This window comes from Mycteria americana, chromosome 3 (genome assembly GCF_035582795.1).
Source record: "Mycteria americana isolate JAX WOST 10 ecotype Jacksonville Zoo and Gardens chromosome 3, USCA_MyAme_1.0, whole genome shotgun sequence".
Classification (NCBI taxonomy): domain Eukaryota; kingdom Metazoa; phylum Chordata; class Aves; order Ciconiiformes; family Ciconiidae; genus Mycteria; species Mycteria americana.
The window spans coordinates 17,932,836-17,948,143 of NC_134367.1; the positions used below are offsets into that span (position 1 = coordinate 17,932,836).

At 42.7% G+C, this 15,308-nt stretch overlaps 1 long non-coding RNA gene across 2 annotated transcripts in view; it reads left to right on the forward strand.

The window, feature by feature from the left end:
• LOC142408051 (uncharacterized) overlaps window positions 1-15,308 on the forward strand; it is a 66,667-nt gene extending 51,359 nt beyond the window's left edge. The window contains exons 3-4 of one of the 2 annotated variants that reach the window (XR_012775137.1): window positions 11,261-11,618; window positions 15,075-15,308. This is a non-coding gene — a long non-coding RNA (uncharacterized LOC142408051). Of the gene's footprint in view, window positions 1-11,260; window positions 11,619-13,762; window positions 13,974-15,074 lie in introns of those variants that run through there. The other variant, XR_012775136.1, reaches the window with a different exon arrangement.

Here is a 15,308-nt window from a genome sequence, read left to right on the forward strand (position 1 = left end):
GAAATTTGTTATTCTCTGAATTTAGTAAACAGTAATATGTTTTGAAATCATAATGGAGGTTCACATTAGTTCTGCTGAAGAATCTGATTTTCATGACAACCAAGCTCACGAGCAATACAAAGAAGTAACATTCACACATAGGATCACTCAGTAGCCATAGTCTTAACTTACAGCTGGAGGCTTCCTCGTTCAATCCATGGTTTATTTGTCTTTTTACCTGACATGAAGAGGAGCTTACTATGCTGATCAGGAAAAACACCCGCCAGACGCCTGTGGGTATTTTATTAAAGTGGGGAAAGGTGGTGCAGCGCTGCTTTACCGGCCATGAAGAGCTCGGCTTTCTGGGTCAAACATCAGCACAACTGCTCACCTTGGAGCACTTCCAGCAAATGTCAGAACAGTGGCAAAACTGGCCAAAAAGACATGTTTCTTCAGAAAGTAAAAATTTCTTCAGAACCTCAAAATGGAACCTCAGAACTTCAATTGTCGCAATGGTGCAAGGCTCTACTGATCATGGGAGAAAACATGTTGCCAATAGGAGCTTTTTCAGCTGAAGCTTTCACGTGCCCGGCGGTGCTTCCCGAACCGGAGTTCACCTCTCCCCAGCGAAAGGTGATGGTGACAAGGCTGCTGACACGTCACGGTCCAAGGCAGCACTGCAAAGCAAGGATGAACGATGTCCTGTAAGACACTGAATGGACACTTGGAAGTGGGATGGCTCACAGTACTTACTCTGCACAATGCAAATGCCATTGAAAATGCAGAAAGCCCCAAACCAGACGTGAAAGGAGCACACTGGTAGCTTCTGGAAAGCCTGCTGCCTGTGCTAAAACCAGTCCAAGTTATCAGAGCGTATTTGTCAACTGACGCTACAACAGTGTCATTCAATGTCTATCTCAATAGGGCTTCTCAGTAGACATTTGATTGCAAAAGATGATGATATCCCAGGAGTATGTAAGTTTAAAACAAATTTATCTACAGAACGACTTTTGACTCAACATGAATGCTAGAAGCTGCCAACTTCATGTGCTCATTAAAGCTATTATATTGGACCTACTCCACAAACATAACCTTGTTTTCTAATAAGCTCAAGAAAAAAAGTTGTACAGCTTCATCCTCAATATGTTCAAAGATGAGATTCAGCAGCTGGTCAGTTAGGAGAGAACGTGCTGGAAAACAGCAGTCAGTGAAAGAATAAAAGCATAAGAACTTGGAGGTGTTAGCTTTAACTGTATAGCAAAGAGCTCTGGAGATTTTGACCTATACTTCACACAACAGATTATTTAAGTGCCCTGCGGTGGTGGGCTGAAAATAAAGTGGCCAAACCAGTGGCTAGTGTCTTGCCATTCTGGGGAGAAATGTTGCATACGACAGAATGTTTTCCACTGCTGTAACAAACCTATAAACAAACTACATTATTTGCTATAACAAACCTCTTTTGCTTGAAATGGTTCATCTTTAATTGCACTCAGGAAGAAAATCTTGATAAAATCACAATTGACTTACAGTTCTTTATTTTCAGTATTTTTCAAGTACAAATTCTTGAGTATTTTGGCCAATTCTTTCTAGCAAGTTTTCTTATTTTTCCACAACAAAGTTTAGTGACTGCAGCTAAAAGCAATTTGTTAGTAGATGAATTACTGACCTGCAGTGCATTTTATTCAGAACAATTCGTTATAACTATATCAACAGCCTAAGAAGGAGCCACTTAGCTGCATGGCAAAAACTGCCACACAACATGCACTCTTGCTTAATAAATACTAGAATAAAATCGTGCTAGTATTGGAGTTATACTGGAAGATGTTAATAGTGGAAGATGTTAAAAACCATCTGAATTGCATGAGGCATGCATTGGAGTCTGTTAAGCATGGGACTTACCTGCCTAGTGGGATGGAGTTGGTCACTGGTTGGTGACAGGTTGTGATTGATGTCAGGTAGCACTGGAAACTCTTGGCTTGTTTTTCAATCACATTTTATATGTGATTTTTAGCTGTACTTAGATAGCAAAATTAATAAGCTACTCCAAATGCAAGTGCAACATTTTCTTCTTAAGAATAGCAAAGCTCAGCAGTAGATTCCCCTGGCTGTCTGACAGTGGTTTGAAAATGGCTTAAAATGGATTGAATGGCTGAAACGACTTGAAATGTACAGCATTTATTTAATGCCAGCAAAGGAAGTGTACAGCATTGTTAATTTGATCTCCATTCCTCTGCTAAGAATCCATGAACATTGCCAATGGAAAAGAAAAGAATCGTGTAATGCAGGGCAGGACAAGTGAACACTGAATTCTGGGCTGTCAATCCAATCCGGCATGCTGAGTGGCTAATTCAAAATAAAGGAGAAATGTATGAATGGAATAGTTAAGGAAAGCATCTTAAACACACATAGCAAAGTGATAGCAAATGCAAGTCACTGTAGTAAAATTGTTGCAGTTAGAGCAAATTACTTATACTGATTACTTTAGGGCACTGGCAATGAGTGAAGAAAACAACACACGAATGACTTAAAATACTGGTAATGGCAACAATGCCAGGTGCTCCGTAAGGGTGGGCAGCTCCCAGTGCAGGACCATCAGTGGGAATAGGACTTTAAAGTAAATTTGGAGTTAAAGAAGCACATGAAAGGAAGCGTGCTCTTCAAATTAAAGCACACAGTGGGTATCAAGGTACTCAAACTGATTTTTACTGACATTAGAACAAACTAGTGAGTTTCTGAAAAAACTTTCCAATGGGAGTAATAAGGGCAAACAACGTAACAGTGCTTATAAATTAATTTGATTAATTTATAAAAAGAAATATATAAGGTGGATGTCAGATAAAGCCTGAGACTGGCTTTGCTGAGGCGATACTTGCTGCTCCACTGTTCCTCTTATGCTCTATTCTTCTAATTTCCCCTCTCAAAGCAGATGCAGTTCTAATGTGAACAGATGTTGAGCCCAACCTGCTTGATGACGCATTCAATGTAACTCATCCCGTTCTGGAATTTGACAGCCATAAAAAAGAAATAAGTGAGGAAATAAATATCAATTCAAGCTTTCTGCCTTGTGTTTACAGTGTCCCGCCCTAGCAAACCCTTCCAGGCTGTACAGTCCTTGCCCCTTGTCCTACACAGCCACTTCCCAGTTCCTTTAACTGGATTTTGGTTACACAGTGATTCAACGGGCTTAGTAAATCAGCATAAACCATTACACGCTTTCATTACACAAATGTATTACCAGATTTGTTTCATGCTGAGTGCCCAAATTTATGCTTACTTACATTTTCTTGACACTACAGGACTGAGTCCATCAATATTTGTAAAGTGCTATGCACTTGCTGGGTAAGAAGAACTGTACACATGCAATTAGTAGTAATTACTATTGTTCATCTTTAAACAAAAACTAGCATTTAAATCTGAACTCCTGGGTAATCTTGTGTTCAATCTAGAGATTTACCTCAGAGCACTGAAAAGAAGAGAAAAAATAATACTAGGGCAATGGTTTTATGGTAGTGTCAAAAGTATATAGTTAGATCATATGTTAAATTAAGAAATCTCAAGCTTAAAATCCATGGGAAACAAGGGTGTAGTCACATACTGAAAACATGTGCTGGATGAATCAAGGTGACGTAGGTACTTGATTCCACCCTGCCATGCATTTGCTGAGTTGCCCTCTCAGCCATACCCTGGGAAGGTGCCCGGGCTGCTCCACAGACAGCCCACTGGGGATAGTGCCTCTCTTCCTGGGACACTGCAAGAGCTATACAAATAAAGAAAATGGGTGTTCAGTTTTGTTACTTTCAAAATCTTGCTTATGGGCAAAAAAGAAGCATTCCTTATATATATAAATAAAGGCAAGAATTTATTGTTAGTATAATGCAAATCTTCACAGTGTAATTCAGGAATCATCATTAGTCTAGATCTAATTATTACAGAAAACCAGAATAATAATGCAGGATATTTATATATGGAAAAAGTTACAGTAATAGCAATCTTCCTTTCTACTTAGGGTCATACATGTATGTTTGCTAACACCTTTGTCTTTCTTAATTGGCCTGCAGGTCCAGGTAACATCCAAATTTACTATGTATGGTCCCATTTACGTATATTACACATTATTTGTTTGTTTTCTCTGTTAGTCCTAAAACCAGCTTTGTCAAGCTCCAGGTCTGCAGCTGCCCATTGTGGAGCTGTTTATGGCTGTGGGGTCTCCAGTGCCAGCCTGTGCCCCAGCTCTTACCACCCGCCCCACCCTGCGCGCCTCTACGCCACATCCCACGTCTCCACTTCTCAATGCCTCCGCCACCGTACCAGCCCTGTGTTGCTCTACACGACAGCATCGTGTTAGAGTTGTAAACATCTCTTTCTACCCATAACAACTGCTTCTTACTGCTGTCTATATAAAACTATTGGTCTACCACACAAAGATAAACTAAAGTAAAATGCATTATATACAGACACCTGGTCAATGAGAGAAATTGCTGCCATGGCTAAACCAAGTAAAACAAAGCTGCGGGCAGGTCAAGAAAAGTTCAGGCAGAGCCTGAGGCCTTGCAGCTTGGCCTGTTAAAAAGCTTATGGCCTGTTACTGGCCATGCGATGCCATGGTGCAGGGCTGCACGGTCACAGATCTGCCGGACAGCGCTCCAGCAGCTCCACCGGCGCTCCCGTGGCTGCGCCTCCACGAGCGCACACCGGTAACTGCGTGCCCGGCTGGGCTTGGGTGTGAGCTCCTGCTCGCGCTTCTGTCCCGACCACCTGAGAAGCAGCCCTCCGTGCTCCTATATTTGCTCTGTGGCGTAAGGGCAGTCTGACTCCGGGAGCTCAGATTTCACTCCTACGCCTCCTTCAGCTGCTGTCCCCGCTTTATCCTGTTCATTTGCACTGTGGCTCCAGCAGAACCACAAGCTGCTGGGATTTAAGCCAGTCCATCCTTCACTTGCCATCCCCAAATCTCCTGCTCTTCTGCCTTTTGGACAAATTTTCCCATCCCACTGCTTTACTGAGGCAGTATTGTACAACTCTGTGTTTTGCCTTCAGCCTCCCATTACCACAGGCTGCTCCGGGCTGCCAGCCCAAGTCATATGCGTTCCTGACATACAGCTGGTTGGTAGAAAGAGCGCAGTCAAATCCTGGTCAGGTCGTGGCAGGGACGCAACAGGCCTCATGACTTCAGCTGATATATTAAGCAGCTTGCAGCAATGCCATTTTGAGGGAGGTTGCACATAGCAATCTGAGGAGAGCATCAGACATACGACACTAACTTCCTGAAAGGCAATGGGTCTCAACTGTGCCCAGACATGCCCTGGCTTCAAGCCTTTGCTACATAGAGCCCAGGAAAGTGCTTATGTTGCCTTCAGCACTGAACCTTCCGCAATCTTATTTTTTTTCACAAGCCCCTTTTTCAGAGGAGAAAAAAGGGAGGAGAGTTGAAGGGCATGCCATGAAGTGTTACCATGACACAATCGTGGCCAGGTGTCCCAACACACCATCTGGAGCAACCTCCTTAACAAACGGTTCCCCCAGGCACTAAAAGAATTATTGTGGGACCTGGCACACCATGAGAGATCCTTCTGTGCTCTGAACGAGACCACCAAAACAGCAAGCGCTGATTCACACCTTAGCTATTGCTTGAGGAAAATTTCTGTACAGTTGGGAGATTTCCAGATAGACAGCTACAGGGAGCCTTGTTGTTAGAAAGGATGCTGTCCTCCTCACAGATTGACCGGCTTTGATCTATGGAAGAAACCGAGTAATGGGTTTATGCCTGCTGCTTGCATGGATGACTGCCAATCAGAGGTGTTTTTATATACATAAACTAAGCAATTGTATCACTTTGAATTGCCGTAGTGTGGTTTTTTAAAATTATGTAATAAAACACATCTCAGCAATTGCCAGACAAAGGTTAAAATGTTTTAAAATATGCAGTTATGTGCACAGATATTCAAATAGCAAAACAAAGCTGGTTTTGTCTTGGCCACAGAACTTGCAGACAAATATGGTCAACTCACATGGCAAGTAACTTTCAGAAGCAGCTGATGGCTTGTGCTGCATTACTTGTTTTGACTGCTGCCTCCAGCCAGGTGTGGCACGACGATCTGCAAAGCAAACTATGTAGCCTGATATTTTTCCCCTAAAAGAAATTGCCTTGGATACTTGGCCAATTTCTTCACAGTGAGGCATCTTTAATGGATCTGCTGTTTCAGAACCCATGAGAATGGCAGAGCAGCTTCTCCAACACTGTCTCAATGGCCCAACCCAAAGTCACGTAATAGCACAAATGCTGCAGAACTGTTAAGTCAACCATTTGCTTAAACTTCTTTCTCTTGGGCTCATTTACGCTAACAATACCTCTTTTCATAGAGGGTTGTCCCCTAAGCGAAGATGGTTTGTGGTGTGTGGGAAATGCTGCAACCTATACTTCACAAATCATCATCATTACCATCATCATCTGCATAAGCACAGTGCTTGTGAAATCACAGAATCACAGAATCACAGAATCACAGAATCATATAGGTTGGAAAAGACCTTTAAGATCATCGAGTCCAACCATAAACCTAACACTGCCAAAAACCATCACTACACCATGTCTCTAAGTACCTCATCCAAACGTCCTTTAAATACCTCCAGGGATGGCGACTCAACCACTTCCCTGGGCAGTCTGTTCCAATGCTTGATAACCCTCTCGGTGAAGAAAAATTTCCTAATATCCAGTCTAAACCTCCCCTGGCGCAACTTGAGGCCATTTCCTCTTGTCCTATCACTTGTTACCTGGGAGAAGAGACCGACCCCCACCTCTCTACAACCTCCTTTCAGGTAGTTGTAGAGAGCGATGAGGTCTCCCCTCAGCCTCCTTTTCTCCAGGCTAAACAGTCCCAGCTCCCTCAGCCGCTCCTCATAAGACTTCTGCTCCAGACCCTTCACCAGCTTCGTTGCCCTTCTCTGTACGCGCTCCAGTACCTCAATATCCCTCTTGTAGTGGGGGGCCCAAAACTGAACACAGTATTCGAGGTGCGGCCTCACCAGTGCCGAGTACAGGGGCACAATCACTTCCCTAGTCCTGCTGACCACGCTATTTTTGATACAGGCCAGGATGCCATTGGCCTTCTTGGCCGCCTGGGCACACTGCTGGCTCATATTCAGGCGGCTGTCAACCAACACCCCCAGGTCCTTCTCTGCCAGGCAGCTTTCCAGCCACTCTTCCCCAAGCCTGTAGCGTTGCATGGGGTTGCTGTGGCCCAAGTGCAGGACCTTGCACTTGGCCTTGTTAAACCTCATACAATTCACCCCAGCCCATCGATCCAGCCTGTCCAGGTCCCTCTGCAGAGCCTGCCTACCCTCCAGCAGATCAACACTCCCACACAACTTGGTGTCGTCTGCAAACTTACTGAGAGTGCACTCGATCCCTTCGTCCAGATCATTGATAAAGATGTTAAACAGAACTGGCCCCAACACCGAGCCCTGGGGAACACCGCTTGTGACCGGCCGCCAACCGGAGTAAACTCCATTCACCACCACTCTCTGGGCCCGGCCGTCCAGCCAGTTCTTTACCCAGCGAAGAGTACACCCGTCCAAGCCATGAGCAGCCAGTTTCTCCAGGAGAATGCCGTGGGAAACTGTGTCAAAGGCTTTACTGAAGTCTAGATAGACAACATCCACAGACTTCCCCTCATCCACTAGGCGGGTCACCTTATCATAGAAGGAGATCAGGTTGGTCAAGCAGGACCTGCCTTTCCTGAACCCATGCTGGCTGGGCCTGATCCCCTGGTTATTCTCTACATGCCGTGTGATAGCACTCAGGATGATCTGCTCCATCAGCTTCCCCGGCACCGAGGTCAGGCTGACAGGCCTGTAGTTCCCCGGGTCCTCCTTCCGGCCCTTCTTGAAGATGGGTGTCACATTCTAAGGAATAGTCTAAGGAAAAGTTTTAGCAAAGTTAAGTTGTGATTTAGCTTTTCAATTGTGTGTCTGCTTTAGTGGTTGACATTTGTTAATGTTAAAAGTCACCAGAGGTCCATACTGCTGGTCTGTTTTAGGTGGAAGCCATCCCAGGCAATGTGGCAGCCAATGCTTTTTAGCAAGGCTTCCTTTGAGCATTCACAGTTGTAGAGCTATATTATAGGAGATCCTGGTGATAAAATGCAAACCACTCACTTCTTCTCCCTCTGCTGTGGCAGATAAGCTGTCCTTTTGGGAAGGCTGGTTGGCAGGCATCATTCAAAAAGTAGGTGCTTCAGATCAGCGCTATTCCAGATCCAGATATTGGCAATATTTAAGGGAAAAAGCATTTTAGGCAATGGGTTTGGTCAATTAATAGAGCAATTTGTGTTCAAGCTGACAATATTTCTGATTTTACTTACACATTGTGTATTCATAAGGCTTTTAAAAAACTTTGCACGGCCTGAAGAGAAGCTCAGGCCATGCTGGCCTCGGAGACTTCCTCTCTTCCCCATTCAGGGATCTCTAAGATATTAATATCCCCAGCGGGTTGCCCAGGCTGTGAGAAAGTCAAACAGGCCCAAGGCTGAGGCTCTAATTACCTGTTTAGCCACATTAATGCTGACAGGCAAATCACTTTCCATTGGAAGCCAGTAAGCTTATAAAAGTGATTTAAACAAAGCAACAAATAAAAACCACTTTCTTGCAAAATGATCTGTTGTTGCCTTGATACGTTTTACCAGAAACCTCTGAGGACTGCTGAGCTCAAAGGTGAAACGGCACAAAATAAATCTGCAAACTGTGATCCTGTAATGTAGAACTAATTAATTCTCACATTGAAAATCCATGTCTTGCTATCTGAAAAAGAATACTGAAGGGACTGTTTTTTCCCACTGTAGACACTGTGAAAACAGAGGAGCAGGAGTACATGGTCACCACAGTGTCAGGCCAGGAGAAAATGCACCTCTATACTCAAATTAAGAGGCAAAAAATTGAAAAAGTTATTGCAGGCATGTGGGAATCGCAAACCCTGGCAGGGTTCTTGAAAGATAAATCCGTTGGTGGATGTAGACCAGAAACACTTCGACCATTCGACCTTCAGTGATGAAGGTCCATAAACACTCATGCAGGAACTCATGCAGAGTATATGCAAGTCCCAGCACCCAGCACTGAGAAACAGCTCCAACACACACAAGGACACATGGTCCTCGTCTCAAGTTGCTCTTCAAGTTTGGAGGCAGGTATCCCAAACTCCTCTGAATCTTTGGTCTATTGCTTCCCAAAGAATGAAAAAGGCAAAGACGACCATTTTATGAGATGCTTGTGTGACTTCACATAGTGGTCAGGCAACCTCTTCAGTCCATGCCAAATAAAAAAGAGGTGTCAAGGAAAAGACGACCCTCAAATGAAAGAGAAATCACAACTCATGCCCCAGTCCTAGCATTTCAGAAGTTTGAATTCTGGCTTGTTTGCATGCATTCCTACAGTTAAAAAGTACATTTACTTTTCCTTAGCAATCTGACAGGGTTCCTTAAATATTTTCTTGCACGCTTTGTGAATTTAGTATGGTTCTCTGTTTAAACATGTCATATTGTTCCCCACAGTAATTAAACACTTGCCTAACAAAGTCCAAAAATTAATTTGTGACAAAACACCCCAGGCAGAAGAACAGCGCCAGATACTAGAAGCTTAAGCAAATATAGACCACATGGCCTGCAAGAAATGAGGATGTGTTGCAAGGTATTTTGCAACTTAACACTGTTCGTGGTTGCAGTCAATTACTTATTAAAGTACCTGTAGAGAGGAGGGAAGTAAACATGTTCAACATTAATTTCACTAGCCTCTCTTGGCCTAGGTCAACATTGCTTACATGACTGCTTTATGACTGTGGAACTCTACTACCTTTGAGCAACTAAGAACAAAATGTTCTGCACATCTCATACTGGGTGAGGTTGCTTTCATGTCAGGTTGGAAGATGACAGGCTCAGTTGCCCCTAAACTGTGACAGAGAGCTATACATGTGGCAGTAGGTTTCAGCTGTCCAAGGAGGTGAGTACTCACCTGTTTCAGAACATGTTGAAGTGGAGCCTTCATCCAAATGGGCGTTCATGGGTGTTCCCCAAGTCTCCCAGTCCTGCAGGACAAAGGAATACTACTTTTTAAGGTTAACTTGGCTCTTTCAAATGGTGCAATCAAGTGGAGATCTGTATTCTGTAACTAGAACATTCTAAAAACTAGCTAATATTTCAGATGTGTTCCCAATAACATGGTTTATCTATTGAGTCTAATAGTTGACTTGCCCACACCAGTCCAGGGTAGCCAGTCTCTACCATTTCTTGACTGAGACACTGGAGATTTGAGGCAGGTTCCTCAGGCAGAGGTTCTGGGATCATTGGTATTGTTGTGTCTGCAGGGAGAGGTATGAACAATGTAGGCAATGATATTTCTCCTGTTCTGAAAAGCCCACTATGTAGACATGTATTAGATCTTCCATATCTGTACTTCTTCCTTCCTTCCTTCCTGCTTTATCTCGTCCTTAGCGCCGTAATGTCTCTGTACAGTAAGTCTGTGTGTTGTTCCTCAAAAAGAATACATGACTTGCATATGTAAAGAAGATCCATGCTTTTTTCTTTTTTTTTCTCCACAGCTGTAAGCATGAAAGTCTGAGTCTAGATCAGTAAAGTGCAGACTTTGGAGGATTAAAATAGCCTCTAACTTTGGGCTAATAAAGAAACACAAATCACTTTCCCAAAGGGAAAAAGGCTGTTTTATTGGGTCCTGTAGGAAACCTGCAATGCTCCTCCCAGGATAATACAGCCAAAAGTTCCAAGCAGCCCAGTATGCACATGGGTATTATGACCTTGTGTAAGTGTCAGAAAGCAGTGTGGGATTAAAAAAAAAAAAAAACACAACCCAAAAAAGAGCTTTGCACTTCCCACCTTGCAGGACAAACCCAAGTATATACATGAGCAAGTGGGAGAATGATGCAATTAAGCAGCACAGACCTTGTAATTCCCTCAATACAAGCACATCTGTCAACAGGCTTTTTCATGTCAGGTATAAAACATACATATGCTTCTATTCTATAGTGCTGCAAAATTTAATATATGAGATTTTAGCAGGTTTTTTAGGATCTATGGGTGGAATTTTATACATGAGATAAATAATTATGTATTGCAAAGATTGAACTGATGAATATTTCCTATCTTACGCGATGCGGCTTTACCCCTGTTAAATTTACGTACCTGTGTCAAGCCTCAATGATTTAACTGATTTTCATAGCATTTCTCTCTTTTTACTGTAAAATCTTAGAGCAAGAACCGTGCCTTTTTGTTTGTTTATGTAGAACCATCATGCTGGAGACCCTGCTAGTCCTCTTCCATAACACAGTTTAAAGAAAGAGGTCATCAAGGAAGCAGAAGGCTGAGAAATACAGGTCCACCCTTTATCTTCTTCCCCAAACATGCAAGCACCCATCTGTTACTGAAGAGAAAAGGGAAAGCCTTTGCAGTTGTTCTGGACAGACTAATTGGCCAAAAAGAGACTATTGGAGCCTATCATGAAAGAAAAGGGAAGTTGTATCTCTGCTAAGGCTCACACTGCTGATGACATGGATCCAAGAGAAATGTCTGAATTGTTGAAGAATGGCTGTAGAATCTCTCATCAAAGGGAGAACCTGAAGCTTAAGTGTGGTGTGTCTCCAGGTATGTGCCATACCATGCCCCACAAGGAGATGGGAGGGGAAATAAAGAACACAAAAAAAAGAAAAAAAGGGAAGAAAACTTAATCCAGAGGAGGTATAACCATGGCTAGGAATAAACTGTAGGAAAAGGAATGATTTACCCAAGTACCACACCTAGCACTATCCAAAACATGGCATCAGCCCAGACAATCCCAAAAGCCAAAAAGTGTATGTGAGCTACTAAACAAAGATTCAGTAAAAGGGTGGAGAGAAGCATCTTTATGCTATTTCCCCTTTATTCAGTGACATTGTTGCACATATACATAAAAGCCACAACTTGCAATTTCTTGGAGTTAGAAGTTTAATCAAGTTCTTCAAACACACATTAAAAATACAAGTCTGTGCATGGTTGAATCATATAGGGTTTCCCAGCAGGTTCCTTGAATTAACAGATTTCAACAGAAATTGAAAAGGATTTTAAATTACTTTTTCAGTCACAGGTCTCTCTACAATTCGAAATTCCAATATGGAGGACGTCTATTAGCAACTTAGCATAGAGTGACAAAAGGAACTGTTGAAGTCTGTCCTGCAAGCATTTGCCTGTTTATATGTATTTCACTCCTGATATGCACAAATCCTCTATTTTTGAATAGAAACTCCTGGCCAACAATGTAACTTGAAGCAGTACCTGGCTCCTTATGCTCTTATGTTCCATTTGTAAATTATGGAATTTATCTCAAACCTTTCCGGCTACCCTAATTTGATAGAATCACAGAATAGTAATAGTTGAGGCATGAAGGGACCTCATCAGATTGTCTAGTCCAGGCCCCACTCTGCTCAAAGACAGATCAACTACAGCAGGTTGCTCAGGACCTTATCCACTTCAGATTCGAGGACCTCCAAGGCTGAAGACTCCACAAGCCCTCTAGGAAACCTGTTTCAGTGTTTGACCACCCTCACTGTAAAGAAGTTATTTCTTATATTTAAGTGGAATTTCCCGTCTTTCAATTTGTGCCCATTGCCACTTGTCCTTTCTGGGCAGCAGTGACAAGATGCTGGTTCTGTTGTCTTTTACTACCTCCCTTTCGGTATTTACACATGTTGATAAGATCTCTCCAGCCTTCTCTCCTCCAGGCAATACAATTCTAGCTCTCTCAGCCTCTCCTTGCATGACACATGCTCTGTTCTCTTAATTATCTTTGTGACCCTTCAGTGAACTTGCTCCACTACGTGCATATGTCTCCTGTGCTGGGGAGCCCAGAACTGGACACAGCACTCGAGGTGTGGTCTCACCAGTGCCTCACTAGAGAGGAAGAATCACTTCCCTTGACCTGCTGGAAATGCCTGGGATGTTGTTGGCCTTCTTTGCTGTAAGCACACATTGTTGGCTCATGGTCAATTTTTTGTCCACCAGGAGCCCTGTGTCCTTTTCTGCAAAGCTGCTTTCCAGCCTTCAACGTGTAGCAGTGCACGGGGTTAATCGTCACCTGCTGCAGGACTTGGCATTTCCCTTTGTTGAACTTTATGAGGTTCATGAACAGGAGTCGGTGCATTTCTCCAGCTTGTTGAGGTCTCTCTGGATGGCAGCACATCCACCTGGTCTATCAACCACTCCTCTCAACTTTGTATTGTCTGCAAACTTGCTGAGGGTGCACTCTGTCCCCATCATCCAGGTCCTTAATGAAGAGGTTAAACAGTACTGGCCCCAGTATCAACCCCCGTGGTACTGCACTAGTGACTGGGCTCCAGCTGGACTTTGAGCCCAGCCCAACCCTTTGAGCCCAACAGTTCAGCCAGTTTTCAGTCCACCTCACTGTTCATTTATCTAGTCTACTTCGTCAGTTTGTCTTCATTAGTTTGTTGTGGGAGACAATGTCAAAAGCCTTGCTAAAGTCAAGACAAACAACATGCACTGCTCTCCCTTCATCAGCAAAGCCAGTTGTTTCATCACAGAAGGCTATCAGATTGGTCAGGCATGATTTTCCCCGCATATATCCATGCTGACCACTCCTAATTGTCTTGTCCGTGATATATTTAAAAATGGCTTCCATGAGGAATTGCTCTATTACCCTCCCAGGGATTGAGGTGAGGCTGACAGGCTTGTAGTTCCCTGGATTCTCCTTCTTGCCCTTCTGGAAGACAGGTGTAATATTTGCTTTCTTACAGTCCCCAGGAATCTCCTCTGATTACCATGACCTTCCAGATAAAATTAAGAGCAGCCCTGCATGCGTGGATGAATCCCACCAAATCCTACAGACTTGTGTATGCTCTATTTGTTTAAATGTTTCCTAACTCAATCCTCCTCAACTGAGGTTAAGTCTTCAGAGTTCCAGACTTTTCCACTGATCTCCACAGCCTGGGATCCCTGAAAGCAAATCTTACCAGTAAAAACCAAGGCAAATAATTTAGTTCTGCAGTATAAATCATTCTGTTTTATTTAGCTGTAATATTTCTTGTATCTGTATTAGAAGTAGCAAATGAATACAGGCAGTGACCAAGGGTTGCCTGTTGAGCAACCTGCACCTGAACAGTATCTGTCTAAAACTACTGTTCTTACTGGTGAACCACATATGGATATTAAAAGATGAAAAACCGTTAGAAGTAGCTGAAGGCATTTTCCTGCAGAATCATACTGTGATATTGGCAACATAAATCTAGTCTAGGGAAGGAAAGAAGAATGACAAATCTCTCACAGAACTGGAACAATATTTTAACAATCATAAAAAAGCCAGATTCCTCCTTGTGAAAAGAATACGAGGAAAGCATTTTTCCCAAACAAAAAGCATAACTTTTTAACCTAAATACTAGAGATAATGCAAGAATGAAAGCAATCATCTTCATGCCTTTGAGAGCTGAATTTTGAAGTTTCTGATCAAATTCCTGTTATTGTATTGTTAAGGAAGTGGCCTTGTTCGCTGAACTGAGGCGATACTGGCAGAGCTTCCTGTTTAAAACAGCAGGGAGTGCAGCCCCGAGAACATCAATCATATGGTTCACGATATTAACTCGACTGGAGCATTACAGGAATAGGGCTCCATTCAGCTTCAAGGGTCCCCTGCAATGTTATATACTGCAGGATCCTGAAGTCAGTATTTCTTCACTCTGACACAGTAACTCTGTAATAGAAACAGGTATAGTTAGGAAGAGACAGAACAACTTTACAGCACCAGGGAATCAGATCAGTGGTCTAGCATCCTCTCTCTCTCTAGCATCTTTCAAAAAAGGTGCAAAAAATCTGAGAAGACAATGACATGATAACCTACACATAAGTTTCTTCCACAGAACAGATAACAATTGCTTAGCTTAATAACTAAAAGTCCAAGGCTTAAAGATTTGTATCCCTTGTAATTTTAAACTGTGCCTACCATTGCTGGTATTTTTTAAAATACCTTTAAAATGGCTTTTATTTTCTGGTAGCGATTTCCACAGAATAACTACGTATTTTTAAATTTGTTGTCTGTTCTACATTCTTCCACAGAATTTCACTTTAATATGGTACTTTTAGAAGAAAAACAAGACAGTTAAGCTCTTCATTGTTCTCTCAATTTTGCAATAATTGTACTTCACATTTAAACAAGACAAGGAAATACAGCCAGTGCGCCTATGAAGTCTTCAGTACTCACAATTCCTTATTAAAAGTAAATGTAATCATAATTTGTCAATAAAAATGTCAAAATGAAGAGCAGGATGAAACAAAGCAAGCAGCAACATG